Below are 20,328 nucleotides of genomic sequence, written 5' to 3' on the forward strand. Positions count from 1 at the left end.
ACCAGTTTACATTCCCACCAACAGTGTAAGAGGGTGCCCGTTTCTCCACATCCTCGCCAGCATCTCATGTTCTCTGATTTGCTCATTTTAGCCACTCTGACTGGCGTGAGGTGGTATCTCAGTGTGGTTTTGATTTGTATTTCCCTGATGAGGAGGGATGCTGAGCATCGTTTTATATGTTTGTTGGCCATCTGGATGTCCTCTTTGGAGACGTGTCTGTTCATATCTTCTGCCCATTTCTTTACTGGGTTGTTTGTTTTTTGTGTGTGGAGTTTGGTGAGTTCCTTATAGATTCTGGATATCAACCCTTTATCTGATATGTCGTTTGCAACTATCTTTTCCCATTCCATTGGTTGCCTACTAGTTTTGTGGGTTGCTTCCTTTGCTGTGCAGAAAAGGCACACATTAAAGGTGCAGGGAAGGTGCCAGAGTTAAGCCTACCTATAGCCACAATGGACAACAGCAACCAAGAACCCCCTCACAAACAAATATTTAAAAAGTAGAACTGGAACTGAAACAAAAAGAGCAGCCTAATTTCTTAAGGGCCAACCATTGTGGATAACAAGCCCGACAGGAACCACCATGTCACAGAGCAGTGACTAATGGGCCCAGTGATGGACCTGTGTTCTCCATATTGTGGGCATTTTTAAAACCAGGAATATAGCTAATCAATTTTGAAAAGAATCCCATTAGGGGCACCTGGGTGGCTCAGTTGGTTAAGCGGCCAACTTCTGCTCAGGTCATGATCTCACGGTTTGTGAGTTTGAGCCCCACATCGGGCTCTGTGCTGACAGCTCAAGAGTCTGGAGCCTGCTTCAGATTCTTTGTCTCCTTTCTCTGCCCTACCCCTGCTCATGCTCTGTCTCTCTGTCTCTCAAAAATAAATAAACATTAAAAAAAGAAAAGAGTCCCTTTAAACAGTAAAATGTCATTTAAAATATATTTTTAAGAAAGAAGCTTCAGCCATCCAAAATGTTTATTCCCGTATGCATTAAGATAGATATATGAGTTTATGGGATGTATCTCCTACCCAGTAAAGCTATTTTGTGATGGAAAGAATATTTACATCCAGAAGCCCAGTGCCTTGTTTATTAATTTTACACACATTTGTTGGCTGTCTTAAGTGACTAAGAAACTCTTTGTGTAGAATAAATCTAAAGCTTGGTTTTATAGCCCTCCTTCACAGACCAAAATGAAAAAGATGCTAGCAGAAACTATAGTTTAGATATTATGCTTTGGGAGAACTATTTCTATTTATATTAATGAGCTTATGAGTGAGGTCATCACAACTCATTCTAGGAAAGATCTCTGTCAATGTAATCCTATCTAGGGAGAGTTTTAAAAAGAGTGATGTTTAACTTGGCATTCTAAGTCAGAAACAAATTAGATGACAAATGATGCCACTATTTTTCACTAAATGACAAACAGATGGATAAGAGTTACCATGTATCAAACACCCAAAAGGTTAATATCTGTAAAGTGCAAATACAAACTATAAATCAATAAGATAAATTCCAGTAACTCAATAGAAAGATGATCAAAGGTATGAAGAACATATTCAAAGAGAAAGAACCAAAAATAACCAATAAATAAATAAGTAGATGATCATTTTCAGCCATGATTAAAACATCAATGAGGTGCCATTTTTTCATCCATTATATTAGTGCAAATAAAAAGACTTCCAGTACACAGTGTTAATTAAGGCTGGAGGAAAGGGGCACCAACATGTATTAGTGGGAGAGCATGCTGGTGAAATTTTGGAGAAACAAATTGCAGTACTATCAAAATTCAAACTGTACATATGCTGCAGTCTAATAATTCCATGTAATTGCAATACCAAATTGAGCAAATGCACAAACATTTGTGTACTAGGATATGTGTTTATTTATTTTCAGCATTATTTATAGTGATGAAAAGTTGAAGGTGACTTAGGTATTGGGCAATATAAAAATAAATTGTCATAATCCATACTCTGAAATGCTATATAGTCATTAAGATTAATAAGTAATGTCTGAATATATTAACATGGAAGAATGTATTAGATATGTTATTGAGTGGGAAAATATCCTGAAATATGTAACTATATACATTAAGATGGTAAACTCAATAGATCTATGATGACGTCATGTTACTGTTGTAGAAGCAACAGAAAAGTAGTAAATAAGAATATTTTAATATAAAGAAAAATGCAAGAATAAAATTGTAAAAAGAAATGTTTAGGGCTACAATATAAATTTAAATAAAAAAAAGCATTTTGATGTCAGTGTGTTAACTTAAAATTGAAAGTATTCATACATTGGGGCGCCTGGGTGGCTCTGTCGGTTAAGCGTCCGACTTTGGCTCAGGTCATGATCTCGTGATTCATGAGTTTCAGCCCTGCATTGGGCTCTGTGCGGACAGTTAAAAGCCTGGAGTCTCCTTCGGGTTCTGTGTCTCACTCTCTCTCTGTGCCTCCCCAACTCACACTCTGTTTCTTTCTCTCATTTAAAAGAAATAAACATTTAAAAACTTTAGGAAAAAAATATATTCAAGGAAAAAGAAGCTACTTTTGCAGGTCAAGTTAAAAAACCTCTAAAAAGGCCAAGTAAAAATAAAGAAAAGCAAAAGTATTCAGACATTTATTTCAATAAGATTGATTATACATAACTTTGAGAGTCTTTTTGTATAGATCAAAATACTAAGGTATCAACGCTATTTATTTCATTCTGAAGACCATCTCTTGCAGATAATTTTTATTTACAGTTTATTATACTGCCCTATTCTTCCTTCTTTACTTGAGATAGAGCTCATGATTATAGAAGTGGGTTACCTGTTTCTTGCAGAAATATCATCCACTATTAATATCACTTTGCAGCACAGAATTTTTTTAGCATAATTAGAGGCAACCAGCCTGCTTAAATAGAGTGGTTAATTAAGTTATAAAATTCTAAGGGAATATGATGAACTAAGTAGACATGTGTAGTTAGAGCTTTCTGTTCTGCTTTTTTATCAAATGTTTCTGGCACCTGGTTTTCTCAACTGTCCTTCTGTTGAATATGGTTTTCAGATTGATGTTAGGAAAAGTCAGTAGTACTTTCTGGACAAGTAAGCTCTTCATTTGTAGAGTGATGATATGTCAACACAGATTTTCCAAAATAACAGTCCTACCCTCAGTGTCGTGGAAAGAGTTACTTGATACCCAGAGAGTGGAGTAAAACTAGCATAGAGCCTTGGTCTGACACCAAGCAAGAAGGTTTATGAAAGAAGATAGCCCAGAGAGCTGGAGCCCTGCTCTGCTGTGTCGACATGTCTAGAGCTCAGAATAAAATTGAGTTTCCTGCTTTAGCCATAGCTCGGTCTTAAAATAACCTGAAGAAATTATAGTTCTGATTACATAGAAAGTGAAGGACTTAGAACATTCTCCTAATAAAGCCATGAGAATGACACAGAGCTTAGTCATCAGCAGTCCTTCCCTAACAGGCATTTTAGAGAGAAAAATAGAGCTTTGAAATTGGATAATTTGATTTGAAATCCTGCCTAATTATTTTAAGAATGCAGAAAACCTTTCTTTTTGGCCAAAAAAATAATGATCTGGAATCCAATTATGAAAGAACAGGCTTTTAAAATGTTTGATATCTCCAGTAATGGGGGAAAAAAAATCATGTCTTTAAAATTACATTCTGCTGGAAATCTCATTCTTGGATGTCTTCTTTTTGCATTTTGAATGGAGGAATTTAATGTAATTTCCTTTTGGAAACATGGCATTGGAAAAATTAGATGGGATGTTTGATTCTGTGTTGTATGCTATCTGTTAGGGTACAGATTTTAAGAGCAAACACTTCTAGTTTCATTTTAATTCCCAAAGGGAGATATCTGACTTAACCAGATGCCTTGAGATTTGTCACAACATAGATTGTTTACATGGAATCAGTGCCCAGCTATACGTGTATTTGATGAGCACACCATGAATAAAATAAGCAAAGTGGATAAAGCCTCTAATAATTCCAATTTTAAAAATTATTACTTTTGCCTTTCCTGGTTAATAGACTATTCCAAAAGGCATTTATTGCCATACTGTCTCACAATGTTTATTCATATTTTATTGCTTTCTCAGTATACCATTGATTCATACAGTATTGGCATTGGTACCATATAAATAATATAACTGATCATAAACAATGGTTTAGGATTTCCAATTTTTAGACAAAGGATACTAAAATAAGTTAAAGGGAACCTGAATCAAGATACTTTTTTTTTACTTATAAATTAAGAGATAGACATTCAATTAATAAAACTTTTTGTTAGGTTTCCTCAAATGGTTCCAGTTAATTTTTCTACAAAGTTAGCTGGACCTTCACAGAATTTATCTATTTTACATGGGATTTAAATTTAACTAAGTCTTATCAAAGTGTCTTCAAAGAGGAAGTTGAATAAACATTTGTTGAAAGGAAAAATGAGTTACTGAAATATTGTGTCTTCTATTATCATTCTTGAGAAATGGTGGTGAGACAGCTTAGTAAAAGTGACTAACAACTACGTATATATGAACACAGGATGTAAGTCTCCAAGGTAATCAAGACCATCAGGAGGATGTTAGACCAAAATTAACACCGAGAGAAATGTGTTATGCATATATTACAGCCCACGTGTGGAAATCTGTTCATTTATAGAGAGATTGCCTCTCTGTGAATGGCTAAGTTGGCTCTTCCAAGCACAAAAAAACTCTTAGGGCCATTCAGAAGTAAGAGCCACACACTGAAAGGTTTTAAATCACCAAGTGTCTGATTAGTAAATACATTTTTAGATATAGGGATAGAAATTTTATCAGAGTTAGATGGATGTGGAGGACTCTGGGGATGAGGGTCCAGGCTGAGAGACTCTGAGGATCCAGAATCTTCTAACAGTATACTCAGAGCAAACTCTCAGCAATCTGGCCACATTTCCATTTCTTCTCTTGATCCTGAGGATTGATCATTTATTCCTAGTTGTATTCTTCCCAGACCTGCAACTGGTTGGGACATAGTATCTTAGCTTTCATTCAGATGCATCAAAGAACTAACTCATTTGCTAATAGAGAAATGAGAAACAGGCAGGTTACAAACAAACACACAAAGGAAAAGAGTCTCTTTTATTTCTTGGCCCATATGTTTAGACCTTTGTAGGTGCAGCAGTTGAAGTGGGGTCAAGGATATGTCTTAGAAAGTAGTAATATTCTGTGAGTATCCAGTGCTCTGAACTTTCAATGAATGATATTTCATTTGTTCCTCTCTAGAACCCTCTTTGTAGGTGGTGGGGAAAAAAGTGAGGAAACTGAGCTCTTATAGGCTGGACAACTTAAATCAAGAAGCATTGATGGATTTCCACTGAATTTATTCCGAAATGGATTTGTCATGTCTTGCTTCAGAGCACACTGTCTAGAGTTTAGGTAAAAGGCAAAGTAAACAGAATGCAGTAGGTCCCAAAGTGAGAAAATGCAAGACTGGGAAGGCCTGAGAACCCTTTCAAAGGAGATCACTGAAGGGGAAGTTCTCTGTGTTTGAGAATGGCTGGAGTGCTTGATCCGTAATGTTGCTATGGTAGGAGATGAAGCTGTAGAACACGAAGGAGAAAGATGATTAAGGCCCTTTAGTTCCATGAGAAAATGGTGTTTATGAACCTTTGAAGGATTTTAACTTTGGTTGCAATGTAAAGGATGGGACTCTCCTTAAAATGGGTTGTGTAACTATTATACAGCCTGTTAACTCTTAACTATAAGTGCCTGGAAAGAAATAGTGACAGGATAATGAGAGGAAACGATAAGGACGAGAAATGGAGAAATAAGAAATTAATGCAAAACTAGGGAGGAAAATCTAGAAATACTAGAAATGTTCTATTTTTAGTACTCATGACTAGGTAAATGTGATGCTACTCTTTATTCATTTGACAAGTATTTTTTGAGTGCCATTTATGTGCCAGGCATTGTCTAAGTGCCTAAGATAAATGAGGAAGCAAAACAAGCAATCTTGTACACTTGCTCTCATAGAACTTGAAATGTCTGCATGTGCGTGTGCATGTGCGTGTGCGTGCGTGTGTGTGTGTGTGTATTCTTCCCACTGCTTGTCATGCTACCCATCTGGACTGACAGAAGTACAGGGGATCCTGGTGGGGAACATTGACCAATTTTTACTGAATGAGTGAAGGAAGGATGAGAGTGGAAAAACCTTAAACAATGAAAGCATAGAGGCAAAAGGAGTCCAGTGGAAACCAGCCTCTGGCTGGGTTGGCTGTTTTCAGAGTAATAAAAATGAGAGATATGTGGAAATTGGGCCTTGGTGTACACACACAACACACATACATCTACATGTATACATATATTTACATATATAGTGAATATGAGAAGGATAATACATATGTAATTAACTGTTGTATTTCTTTGAGAACTGTAAGTTAACTATTTTTTATACTTGAAGAAAACCCTAAGTTTTTCAGGGATTTTAAACTCAGAATTACTAGTCAGTTATAAATTTCAGATGTAGACTATTGCCTTTTCTTATTTAAGGGAACTGAAATTACTTCAGCCATCTATCTACCTTGTGATGGAACCTGCTATCAGAGCTATAGTTGAGAGGTGCAAACTTTCTGCTATTCTTAGTAGTTAGTCTAAGTTAAGGCAAGGAGACAAGTTGTACAAAGGTCACATTCAGGATAGCAGCATATTATTTGTTGTGGCTTCAAGGTATTTAAATCTGAAGCTAATGGCTTAACATTTTCTAATTAAAAGCATTAATACATATGAAAATAAAGTTCAAGCTTGGGGGAGGAGGAAGATTAAGAGAGTATGTCTCGCTCTCCATGTCTCTTCCGAGATTGAGAGAAAGATTTAGGGAGTGAATTGGAGTGAGTATCTATGAATTATAACATTGCTTAATGGAATGTTACTATCTCAACACCTGGTTCAAAATGTGCATGGATAGTTTGTCTAAAAGATTTTGGGTAGAAAGAGTTTATAATAAAATTTAGCGCTTCACATGTATATATGATATGAAATAAAGATAGAAAAGTATATATATATATATATATATATATATAAGGAAAGTTGTTTTTCTAAATGTAATGTAATACTTTTAATACACTAAGAGATCTTAGGTGAATCCAAAATCATTTTAAGATTTAATAATAATGACACATGTAAGTTTTTAGTATGACATTCATTACAAACTAGGAAAGACTAAATAATCAGCCTGAATCAGTAAAGCCTTGTAGGTTTGCGTGTTATGGTGTGCTTCCTCAACTGTTCTTACAGGACAGAAATAACTAATTATTTGATACATTTAATTTCAGAGCAAATATGTGGACCCATGTAATGGCTTAGACAGGGGCCAGATATAATAGTATATAACACATAATATTGGTGATTTAAAACAAATAACTGTTAGAAAAATGTCATTGAGATCGATATTTTAAAGTGACAAAAATACCAAAGGCTTTGATTCTTTAATTCTTTTCCTTCTTGAAATTTCTTAACCAATTTGGTATTCACAGAAGAGAAATCTTTAAGATTGCGGAGCTTGAGTGTTTAGAAAATAAGCCTAATTCTCTCCCAACACCTGTAATGCTATCTTTCATTTGCAGCCTTTAGTAAAATAATCCATATGGATATTAAGTGCTGTATAGGATTGCTCTCTGAATATAGAACTGTCATTGCTTTAACTAAGTCTGTCCTTGGACAGCAGAGTAGGATGCCCACTGTCTGTTTTCTGGAGTTTGGATTATTTGGCCTTGGCTCCATCTCCTGGACTGTTTTCCCACAGGTGTCATTTACTTTCTGCATATGACTTCTGGTTCACCTGACTTTAAGTATTGTCCATGCTGCCTCTCTAGCAGTCCATAGTCCCTTGCTACCTGAGACATAATGTCCTGTAGTTACTCCATTTTGTGTCTTTGCGTGTCACTCAGCAGTTGTCCTATACCAGTTCAAGCTCATGGTTTTAGCTACTATTTGAGGTGTGCATAAAGAATCACTTCCCTCAGGAAACCTGCAACCTTCATGGGAAAGGTACACAAACTATATAATACATTATTATATGAACTTTGTGATTTCGATGTTTTGTTGGAATTATATAGCATTATTTTTAAGTTACTGTTTGAGATTTTTGTACCTAAATCATCTTTCCCCTAGAGTGATGCCTAAACCCTCCCACTGACCACTCCCACACCAAAAGAAGCATGCTGTGAACACTGCAAAATTAACTACTAGAACTCAATGGCCATCACATATAAAGGTACTAAAATATTTTAAAACATGTTATTTTTAGCAGTGGAAAATTTGAAACAGGTATTTCAGCTGATGCTGTCTTTATTACTACTCTGTATCTATATCTGAAGACTCAGACTCTAGTAGTTGTAATAAAATAGTTGTAAAAGGCATGAAAAGCCAATTCTTGTCAATGTGTCACCAAATATACTATCAAAGTTAATCTCATAAGGGTATCAGAAGAATTAAAGTTACCTTTGGGCTCCATGTTCTAAGAACTCACTGAAATTCCACACTACCTCAGTAGCTGACTACATACAGCAGCAGGAAGTCTTCAATTAACTGCATCAGTTCTATTTGTAGTACAAAGGATCTGTGACTTAGGATAGCCTACATAACTTAAAAAGAAAAAGCTCAACTCGATCTTAACAGTATCCTGAAGTACAACCTGAGAGAAAAGGATACATGGGGTAGGTCAGGAGCATGTAGCATAGTAACTAATTCAAAGGCGATGGGGTCTTAGGTGGAGCTTTAAAAAATGTTTTGTCTAGTCAATAAGAAACTGGGTGAAAATTTCTTTGAAAGAAAGGTAAGCCAGAATGTAGAGCAACATTCTACATTCTAGAGATTATAACAATAAAAGGCACCAATGTAGTAGAGAAAAAGATGAACTTTTAGAAGAATGGAGAGCTAAATAATTCTTGATGTTAAATGTACAGTTTCACATGGATGTGATAGTGAAAGATCATTTTCCTATGATTCACAGTCTGGCCATTTTTAGGACCACAGTTTAAAAGATAGAGAAACATTAGGAGAAAGGATCAGAGCATGGCAGTGATTCTGATATTTTCTTTTACTCTTTGAAACTTTAACCTTTACTAATTTTTGAGAAAAAAATTGTTAGATAGTAAAACTTGCAGGGCTTTTGCTTAATTTTAAAGCTGAATGATCTGCATTTTGCCATATTTCTTTCCATTTTGCCTCCCCTTTCGGAATTATGGGCTTATGTCTAATTAAGTAAATTCACGTTGTTGAAAAGAATTTTGATGCATTGAGAGAATTGTTGGGGATCTCTGGGTAATGTCAGGTCACAAAATTAGATTTAAAAGCTATTGAAAGAAATGTTGTGACTCAATGAGGAAGTAAATTGTCAGGTTTGTGATAATATTGAAAAAAAAATCTATGTTGGTTTCCTCTAAATTAGGGTTCACAATACAAAAGTCATTCTGAGAATTTTAATTAGGATAAAAAGCCTGTTATATTTTACACAAAGCAGTAATTACTTTTGGTAAATAAGTTTTAAGGAAAATGTTCAATCAAATTAAAACAAAAGTCTTTAAGATAAAAATCTTTTATTAAAATAGAAACCTATGAGTTTCCTGTTTAAAATATTCATGTGGAATTTAAATGATAAAAAATGCTAATATGATTTTACTTTTTGAATTCTGAACGTATTGGAATGTTTATCCTGTATATCTCTATGTAGAAGATAAAAAAATAATTTTAACTTAAAAAGCTATTATTATACATTCTAGTATTTTATGTATAAAGAATATAGTTTCCATGAGTTGTTTTCTAAAATAATTTTAAGGGGCGCCTGGGTGGCTCAGTTGGTTAAGCGTCTGACTTCAGCTCAGGTCATTATCTTGCGGTTCGTGGGTTTGAGCCCCGCATTAGGCTCTGTGCTGATGGCTAGCTCAGAGCCTGGAGTGTACCTTGGGTTCTGTGTGTCCCTCTCTCTCTGACCCTCCCCTGCTCATGCTGTCTCCCTCCCTCTCTCTCTCTCAGAAATAAATAAAACATTAAAAAAATAAAATAATTTTAAGTCAAAATTAATTTATTTTTCAGAATAAATGCTCATTAGTTGTGGAGCTGATAAGTAGGAATGACAAATACTGGCAAGAAATACAGTGTAACATGTTAATGTAGCATCTTATACATAAATGCAAACAAAAAGATTATTAAGGTAAACCAATATATTGATAAGCCTAATGAAGGAAGTGGAATAAATTCTTTTTTGGGTCTTCAGACTGAATGGATTTTCTGGTCCTTTACTCAAAATTTTGAGATATAATCAATAAGACTAATATTCTTATTTGCCCCTTTACTTATTGTCCCATAGTCTCTCATAAGCATTAAAACCGACTTAACATACTCATGGTTATACCAGGAGCATTCTTTTTAGTTTTGTTCTAGGAAGTCACTTCTAAAAGTCCTATAATGCTCCTAATTTATAAGTAGTTTGCAGTAATAATATTAATAATAATACATTTTATGATAGTGGTAGATACACAAGAAGATTGGAATCGTTGAGAATAGGGATTTGGTATGGAATATAGCTTATCATCTGTCAGAATATGCAGCATTAGAAGGTAATCGTTCTCCATCTTCACTGCTGTTCCCTTCAACTTGAATAATTTCCTGTCCAGTTTAGAGCATGTATATTTGGAATGATATATATTGCTAAAGGAAATACATAAGTAAGAACCTTGAGGTGAAGTAACTATTTTAGTCATCAGAGTTTTCCTAGGGTACTTGTATTACTTACTTGTAATTCTATTTTCTTGCTTGATGTCTTTGTCCTTCTGTGAATCTCTTGAATTCCAAATGTTTGTCAGGGTGTAAAGCCTTTACCTTATTTGACTCAATGACATTTGAATGTCCCTATAGATTTCCAACATAGGTACCAAAACAGATTCAGAAAGCAATTTGAATATAAATTAGGTCAGATATTATAAGTAGTATAATTCTATAGGTAAATATTGTCATATTAAAATACTGGACTTTATAATTCATATTAAAAGGATGGATGTCATGGCAAATCATGTACCACATCAGACCAATGGAAGCAAGCTAAAGATTTTAAAAATTGGTGAATTCAACTAGCTCAAGTCATTTTTCTCAATAATGGATGAATGCACGTCTTCTTAAGTATAAAAACAAAAAATAAAAAATAAGCCTATGTTTGAAATAAACTACATAATGAGCACAGGCATAAATTATAAAATGCACACAATTATCAGTTCCTTTTCTGTCAAGTTAAAGGCATCATTGGAAGCTTCTCAAATTTGATCTAATTTATATTCAAATTTTTATAAAATAGACATTTAATACTTTAAGGATGGCACAATTAAGAAATAATATATATTCTTTCTGAAAATAATATTGGTAACATCCTGTGGAAGCTGCTCCTAAAATTGAGGGAGACTCACTCATGTGAAGGTAGCCAACCCCATGACTGCTTCAGAACATAAACAATGTTTTACACAATAGTGTTGAACAAAAAATGATACCCTTGCTAAAAGCCACTTCTGCTGTGTGGCTCCAACAAATGATTTATACATTTAGTGAGATGGCAGGGAATTTTTTCAACTAATGCAAAATATTCTAGAAAAAAAAAAAAAGAAACTCTTGCTGAGAAGTCTCTAAAAGGGTATGAGGTTTCTTATTTTATATTCATTAACATTTTATTTTATTAAAAGTTCAGAAATAGTGTATTGGTCATGCATTGTAAACTCACCATCTGGGTCCACCCAGCTTTCTGAGGGATTTCCCCTATTGTGACAAACTTGTAAAGATGTATTTCATGTTTGTAAAAAAAAATTGGGTGCTTAATTGTATATATGGATATATATACATAAAATATATGTGTGTATATATAAGATAAAATACGTGTACATAAATGCATGTTCTTATAAAGTGTTGGAAATTTAAATACAGATATATAGTTTTTAAAAATTACAGCAATCAGTATGGAAAGGCTTACAAAGAAAAACCTTTCTCTATCCCATTTCACTTTATTCCCAGTCCTGCTTCCCATATTAGCCAGTTTTAAGTTTCTAACTTTTATGCTTGTAGAAGTAACATCTATATCTTCATTTTTTTAATGTTTATGTATTTATTTTGAGAAAGAGAGGAAGAGAGAGAGAGAGCAAGCACAAGAGCAGGGGAGGGGCAGAGAGACTGGTAGAGACAGAATCCCAAGCAGGCTATTTGCTTTCAGTGCAGAACCAGGTGGGGCTGATTTCACTATGAGATCATGACCTGAGCTGAAATCAAGAGTTGGATGCTTACTTTAAGGTCTGTATCTTTAAATAGATATATAAGGGGCACCTGGGTGGCTCAGTCAGTTGAGCATCTGAACTCTTGATTTCAGTTCAGTGTGTGATCTTTCATGGTTATGGGATCGAGCCCCGTGTCAGGCTCTGTGTTGAGCCTTTGAAGACTGCTTAGGATTCTCTCTCTCTCTCTCTCTCTCTCTCTCTCTCTCTCTGCCCTCTCCCTTCCTGACACTCTCTGTCTAAAATAAACAAACAAATAAAGAAATAAAAACTGTCACCTTTTAAAAAATAGTTATTTGATTTATTCACTTTTTGAACACCGTCTATAGACTTATTTCATGATAATGAGAATAGTTTTCTTCTTCTTCTCCCACTTCGTAATATAGTTACACCACAGTTCTTAATTTGTCTATTTATTACTATTATTATTATTATTACTTTAAATGTTTATTAGTCAGTAAACCCAAGAATAATAGGGTTCTTTACTGGTCTTCAGTTTACTGAGGTTATGCAGGTTTGAATGATTTGGAATGTAGGTAAGACTACAGTGTAGTAGACTAGCAAACTATAAACACCATAGAAATGTGTTCTATTAAGGACTGTCACACTCATATTGCTGTTTTAGTTGAGAAAATAAGTTTAAATCATTTGACATATACTGGAGAATTTAATATCTCCAAATTCTTTTCTCTGATGTGCATGTAATTAACCAAATAAGAAATAGATTCTAAAAGAATTTAAAAAGTTAAAAGAAAATCACCTTTTTCTGTGGTTGAAGAAAAAAGCCAAACAGCTCTAAAGTTAATTCATAGAATATATGTTGCTTTTCGACAGTCTTCAATAGATAACTTGATGAATTTCTTATAAATAAGGAAAGAGGGAGGGGAAAATTCTTCCATTAATTTCATACTCTTCTTTTTGATTCATCAACTATAAAAATGTAGTTCTGTCTATATGTGCTTATATAAGAAACATATAGTGCCTTTAACTTCCCAGAACCACAACTGTGTTGAGTTATACTGAACTCAATTTCAATACACAATTAAGGAAATGTTTAAAAGGTTGATGTGTGGTAAAAAATGAACTCATTATGTTGCATCAAAATGATGATTCTGAAAGAGAATATTGTAAAATGGATTTTTTTTTGTTCAAAGCATTTATTTGCTATTCTGTTTTATATATGAAGAATTATAATACATTCAAATTGAACTATCACATTTCAGCTATCCAGGAATACTGTTGTCTACACTATATCAAGAGCTCTCTTAAACATATTTCAAACTGGGACAAAATATTTGATTACTTCAGAATAGAAGAAGGGGGGGAAAGGTGGTCTACTTATTTACTAAAATATACCAGTTTTGAAAATTAATTTGTACCCTTATTAAATAATTCCCTTCTCTCCTACAGCTCTGGTACTAACTGTAGTGAAGACTGTCTAGGCCTTAAACATTGACTTGAATTTTGGGTTCTCTATGAATTAATAAGTAAAATTTTTAACATATTATATATATTCTATGTAGTTTTTTAGAAATAAAAATATGGCATGCATTTAGTTTAACAAGTAAAATTTTTTATAATGAAAATAGTCATGTCCCGCTATGTCTTTCTTCAGTTTGTTTCTCCAGTGCACAGAGGCAACCATTTTAGAAGTTGCTGTGTTCTTCTAGGCTTTTACTGTAATACTTCAAAATAATGTAGTCATATATGAAATTCTTAGTTTATAAGTTTTAAGCATTATGTATTGTTTCCTTGCTTGGGGAGATGAGGAATTTCCTTCTAATATCCATTTATATCTGCACCCATGGGTGTACCCATGCCACGTGCACATGTACATATGCATGCGCGCGCACACACACACACGTATATAATGTACATGCCCATTTCATCCCCACCGTCCCCAGTGGTTGTATCATAATGTTAACTAAAATCAATTAGCGTTTATATGACTAGTCAAATGTTACTCCTGAATCACCCATGCCTCTTATTCAGTTCTGCCCTTTTCTTGAAGTTAATCATAAATTCACCCCCCATTTATCTGATTTTCTATGCTTAAGTATTTTTGCCATGTGTTTATAAAGAACATTGACAGGAGCTCCAGGAGGGCTCAGTCATTTGAGCCTCCGACTCTTGATTTCAGCTCAGGTCATGATCTTGTGGTTCATGGGTTTAAGGCCCACATCAGACTCTGCACCAACAGTGCAAAGCCTACTTGGGATTCTCTCTCTCTTTCCCTCTCTCTTCCCCTCTTCTCACTCATGCCCGTATGCAGTCTCTCTCTCTCTCTCGCTCTCTCTCTCAGTAAATAAATAAACTTAATTTTTTAAAACAATATGTCCAAACCTGCAACATTTCCTGGAGTTTCTAAAACTTTCTACCATGAACTGGTTGTTCTCTACGCAGCCCACTGATCCTGGGATCTTTTCCTTTTGCTGTTTTCTTGGGTGATTCCCTCTCTCTTAGATCCTTATGGCTTCTTCATTGGTTTTGCTTTGTTTTCATTTTCTAAAGAACATTTGATGGTAGCTTATATTTACTGAGTTTTTATGTGTCTGAAAATGTCATTTTTGTCTCCTTAATGTTAATAGATTTGTGTGCCCAGTCCAAGAGTACCAGTTGATGATCATTGTGAATTCCAGTCCCAGTCTATGCTCTTTCCTTTATGTGTGACTTCCTCATCTCCTTTAGAAGAAGCTTTTCAGAATCTTCTCTTTATCTCTGTTCTAAAATTTCACATTTATATGCGTTAGTCTCTTATTCATTTTTCTGGGTATTTCTGTGGAGTCTTTCAATTTGGAGGCTCAATTTTTATAGTGCTTCAAGGAGTTCTTCACTTTTTAAGAGCATTCCTGTATCAAAGCATACTGTTCTTATTTTAATGTACTAGGTGACTTTATTAGACAGTATTAATTATAGTTCATCAAATTTCTATTTTCCTACCTGCACTTAATGCTTTTTCTTTGTTCCCTACCCCTTTCACATTGTTTTTTGTTGTTGTTGTTGTTGTTGTTGTTGTTTTTTATCTACTGAATGTTGGGAGCTTTCATATTTAAGAGTGAGCATTTGCTCAATGGAAGTTCATTATTTGTGTGGCAACTGTGGACTGGATGGCTTCTTTTATAGGATGTTTGAGTAGTTAGCAGTCCTTTGGGTGTATGTGTACTTGTGTGCTTGTGTTTAGGGAGAATCCTTGCATACCAGTGTCTTATGCTTCTCATGAGTTGTTCAATATCTCCAGAGAAGAATCTTCCAGGCTTCTGTTTGAAGGGAATACACTTGTCTGTCAGAGCTCAGTAAGTAGATTGGTGAGTAGGCTATGCAGACATGCACTCAGTCTGCCACTTTTCAGCTCTACATGCATCTCAGGTTTTCTGCTAGGACCTGTATCAGTTCACTTCATCCAGAGAATAACTCTGTCCTCTTGTAGTCATAACAGATGCGGTATGTGTGGAAGGTGATAGAGACCTACCGGGGAGGAGAAATCTCTTGGCTACTGAGGAGAGGACATGGCATTTTACATGTTTTGTAATCGGACCTTAAAGCAACCTCTCTGCTTTTGACCCTGCACCTGGACACTCATCTTCCTTAATGTTTGTGCTTGCAAGCTCTGAATCTCTTGGAGATTCTGGGGCATAAGGCAAATGGATCCTTGCTCACTGTAGTTACTTCATGTTGCGCTGTCTCCATTCAACACGGTGTTTATTGCTCTTCATTTTACTTTTCCTCTTTAAAATTTCATTGAAGTCTCTTGCTCAGTTTTGTCTCTGCTTCCATTAGCTTTTTAATTGTAGGCTTATGAATTTTAATTATTTTACTGCCATTTTAAGGTATTTCTGAAGGCTTGAGAAATAAATGTATTTGGTCAGACCATTACTTTTATTAAAAAGTCACATATGATTTTTATATCATCCCATATTAATATTTTAATAATTACTGTTGAATTCTTATTATTACTGTCTGTACCATGAGATATTTTAAGATAATAGTACTGGAACCCTCTCAAAAAATTTCCTAAGACAGGCAACTGAAGCCCCTCATTATGGTCTTAGACTTGATCCACATATATAATTTTAATGAGGATGTCCTTAAGACTAACTTTGTGCTGGACGTTTGTGATCTCTTTCAGTGATGAATTCATATCTACATAGTCATTTCTTTGGTAATAGCTTTTCTACCCAGAACTCAGCTTTTCATCAATCTCCTTTTATTGGTAACAAATGTCAGCACAAAGGAAGTATCAGAAACATCTTTGAAACAGCCCACATTTTTATTTCAGTCTGCAAATGTTTTTTGGAGATAGTTTGTAAGGGCCCTAAGCAAAAAAGCAAAAACAAAAAACGAAACAAAGTAAAACAACCAAGATTTACTTCTCTTTCATAACCAATTATAGTAGCTTTTGAAATGTACATTCTAAATACACAGAGCTAGAAAACAAAACATAATAAATTAAGAGGGAGGCCTACCACCAGGATAGAAACAATCTATGAGGTGATCAACCACCACCAGGCAGACAGAACTAGAAATGGTAAACAAAGGAACTCCAATTTCTATTTGGAGCTTATAGCGGAAAATGTAGGTACACTGCCCATATCTCTCAGGACTTGTTTAATGTCTGGCTCTTGCCAGCACAGTTCTCTCTTTGCCTGAGAGCTTTCTTTGGTGGCTCAAGCCTATACCAAATGCCTATTACAGGTGCATGACAGGTCAGAAGTGCCAGAGAATTAATGCGACCAGGAAGTATCCTGCAACCAATGACCGACAGGAGTAGATGTGTAAATATCTCAGCTTCCTTACCCCTTGGTTAAGTCTAAAGAATGTGTTGTACACTGGCAACCAGAATCCCCCAGAGGGATGAAGCTACAGTTGTCCGTGTCGTAATTTGTTTTTTTCTTGGCTGCCTTCCTTTACTGTCTCATTTCCCTACTCTGCTGTTGGTATTTTATTAGAATCATCTCTCAAATAAACCACTTGTGCTAAAATTTTGCCTAGTTTAAGAGAACTCACACTAAGAAAGGACCATTTAGATTTTGGGAAAAATGATATGTTCTTCAATAACATAGTGTTATACGTACTAAAGGTAATATAATTTTCAGGATGACCCACAGTCACTGAAGAAACATGTGCTTCTATCACTATATTCTGTTTAAGAACTTGACAGTTATGTGTATATTTAAGAAAGTTTTCTCATTTAAAATACCTAATATATTACAGTTGGTGTTTGACCTTTACCTACACAGAAATTTAAGCCAGACTGAACGATTCATTTGATTAGCATTCTGATATCCAAGATATTACTGTGCTAATTAAAACATATGTTTGAATTTTAAGAAAATGGGAGATAATTCACTTGATAGTGCTCAATCAAAATCCTACATAAGCCTTCATAAATTCATGAGAATGTACTGGTGAAGGTATCAGTGAAGTTAATCATCTAGAAGATTTCAGACTTTAAAAATAGTGACATATTATGAAATAAATGCTGGCATGAAATACTGTGAGCGTATCTGTGTACACACTCCTTCAGCTTCTCCTGGCAATTCATTTACTAGAACATCATTATTGCTACCATATATCCACATTCTCCTAACCATTTCTGAATTATCTGGGTCATATGGGACAAAGCATATTTTCACTCTATTACAGAAACATCATTGACAGGAATAATTGTCAAGCTAACATTTTAAGTGTAACCTGAATAAAGTTTGCCTCCATGCTTTCCCCTCCTGTTTTTTTCTTCATCTTCTAAGTGAAAAAATAGTGGAAGAAATTGAGGGGCAAATTTTTGGACTGGTATAGAAGAGAGCCTACTCTCTGTGCCAGGAAAATGGAAGAAATGTATTTGTTGTTGTTGTTGTTCCTAGAGGAGTGGAGCTGAATAAAAAGAGGTGGAACATGGGAGAGAAGGTATGGAAAAGTAATGAGAGGATGAAACCAAAGAACTTAGAAAATAGATGTGTCACATATTCATATTTTGCAGTGTTTCTGCCTCACTCTTCTCCCCAACTCAACAATAAAATCAAATTACCACAGAAAGGCCACAAATGACTGGGTTTATTTTTATAGGGATCAAAAGGATAATTTTTTTATTTATGTTAACAACAGGATCAGTGCCAGGGCATGGATAAAAGTGAAAAATGCAGAGCAGAAAACAGTAATTTAGTGGAGACAGGAAGTTAAAGCCAAAAGTAGCCATAATACTGTAAGGCCCTGGGAATTCCCTTAAATGAGGAAAACCACTGGACTTTGCATATAGAGGGGAAACAAGTCCAATCCAATCTGACCTAAAATTACGTGGGCGGGGTGGGGGGTAGTTAAGGATCAGAGAAATGTAAGTAATATCTGAGTTTTTAACCATTAAGTGCTCACAGACTTTACAACTCTTGGAAACACCCAAATCCTGAAATTGAGCATCTCAGTTTCAACTGCAGGATAAAGAGGTGGACCAGCATCTTTCCTAAGGCTTCAGTTGATGGGTGACATCTCCAGGTCTCCACAGCTCTCGGGCAGTACATTGTTCTTAGTGTCTGGAAGGATCTAGGCTTTGTGCTGTGGTCTGCAAGTTATCATGGAGTAATTTTGCTGTAGGCCATTCATTTCCCTATAGCTTTGATTGTATGGGAAGAGGAGAGCTATAGTATTTTCCCCCTGACAATTCTCTACCATTAATTTCTGTATACTTCTCTGGCATTCACCCTCTGAATTTCTTTTCTGGTCTTGCATTCACTTTCATCCTCCTGTGGGATATCACTTTCCATTTGAGCCTCTTCTTCCCAGACTTGGTGATGTTTATCTATGTTGTCTGGTATCCCCACTAATGACAGGTCCTGTCTATCTCTTTGCTAATTCTCACACAGCTCAGCCACAGCCTTACAAAATAAATACGCTAGTTCCAATATGTTGGTATGTTAAAGTAGAAAAGTGAAATATGTGAATTGCGTACTTAAAAACAGTGACAGGAATTTATTGCTTCACTTTCATTGATATGTGTTTAGGGGTAGATGAAAGAGCAGTCTGTTAAGAAGAGAGCATGTGTTTGGGAATCAGATATTCATGAGCTTGATTTTACTTCTACTGCTTACTTTTTAAGCATTATTTAATTCCTGTGAGCCTCAATTCCCTTATAAAATCAGGATGATAATGCTTGTCTCATGTTTATGCTGAGGAGTAAATGGAAAGCACCTTTCACAGGATAGGGTTGTTTGCAGTAGTGTAGTCATAATAACAATACTAAATTACTGACTCCATGAATGACTTAACAAATGGAATATAGGAAGGGAAAATAGTAATGTTACAGTGGAGAAACCTGGCAGAAACCTCCTTAACCAAGGGATCAAAGTGAACATCAGCCATGAGATGTGTGGAGTTCCACTGTATTATGAGGATGTGAGGCGAAAGGAATTTTACCTTTTTATGTTCTTCCCCAAAATTCATATCCTCAGCCTAATAATGCAAAAAACAGCAGACAAACTCAAATTGAGGAACATTCTGCAGAATATGTGAGCAGTAAACTTTACAAAGTGTGAAGGTTATGAAATTCCAGGAAAGACTGGAAAATACCAATGTCAGAGAAGATCAATAAGATGTAGCCACTACATGCAACATGGCACCCTGGACTGGATCTGGGAATAGTGAATAGGATGCTGAGGGGAAACTGATGAAATCCAAATAAAATCTGTAGTTTAGTTCCTAGTATTGTGTCAGTGTTAATTTCTTAGTTTTGGTAAATGTCCCAAGGTTACGTATGATGTTAACATTAAAGGAAGTGGAATGAAGGCTGAACTTAATGTATTATCTTGACAACATTTCTGCAAATTTGAAATTATTCCAAACAAAAATTAATTTTTTTGTTTAATATTATAAGTAAAACTTACAGTCTCAGAGAACAGATCAGTGGTTGCCAGTGGTTGGGGCAAGTGGAACAGAAGGGACTTTTTGAGGTGATGGATCTGTTTTGTATCCTGATTTTGAGTATAGCCCTATTAATCTATACATTTGTTAAAATTCATAGACCTGTACACCAAAAGAGCACACTTTACTATAGGCCAATATAAAAAA

The 20,328-nt window shown here is 35.1% G+C and overlaps 1 protein-coding gene across 3 annotated transcripts in view; it reads left to right on the top strand.

The window, feature by feature from the left end:
• HDAC9 (histone deacetylase 9) overlaps positions 1 to 20,328 on the top strand; it is a 718,836-nt gene that overhangs the window by 225,209 nt on the left and 473,299 nt on the right. The window lies entirely within an intron of this gene.

Source organism: Hyaena hyaena, unplaced genomic scaffold (genome assembly GCF_003009895.1).
Source record: "Hyaena hyaena isolate Hyena2069 unplaced genomic scaffold, ASM300989v1 scaffold_904, whole genome shotgun sequence".
Lineage (NCBI taxonomy): Eukaryota > Metazoa > Chordata > Mammalia > Carnivora > Hyaenidae > Hyaena > Hyaena hyaena.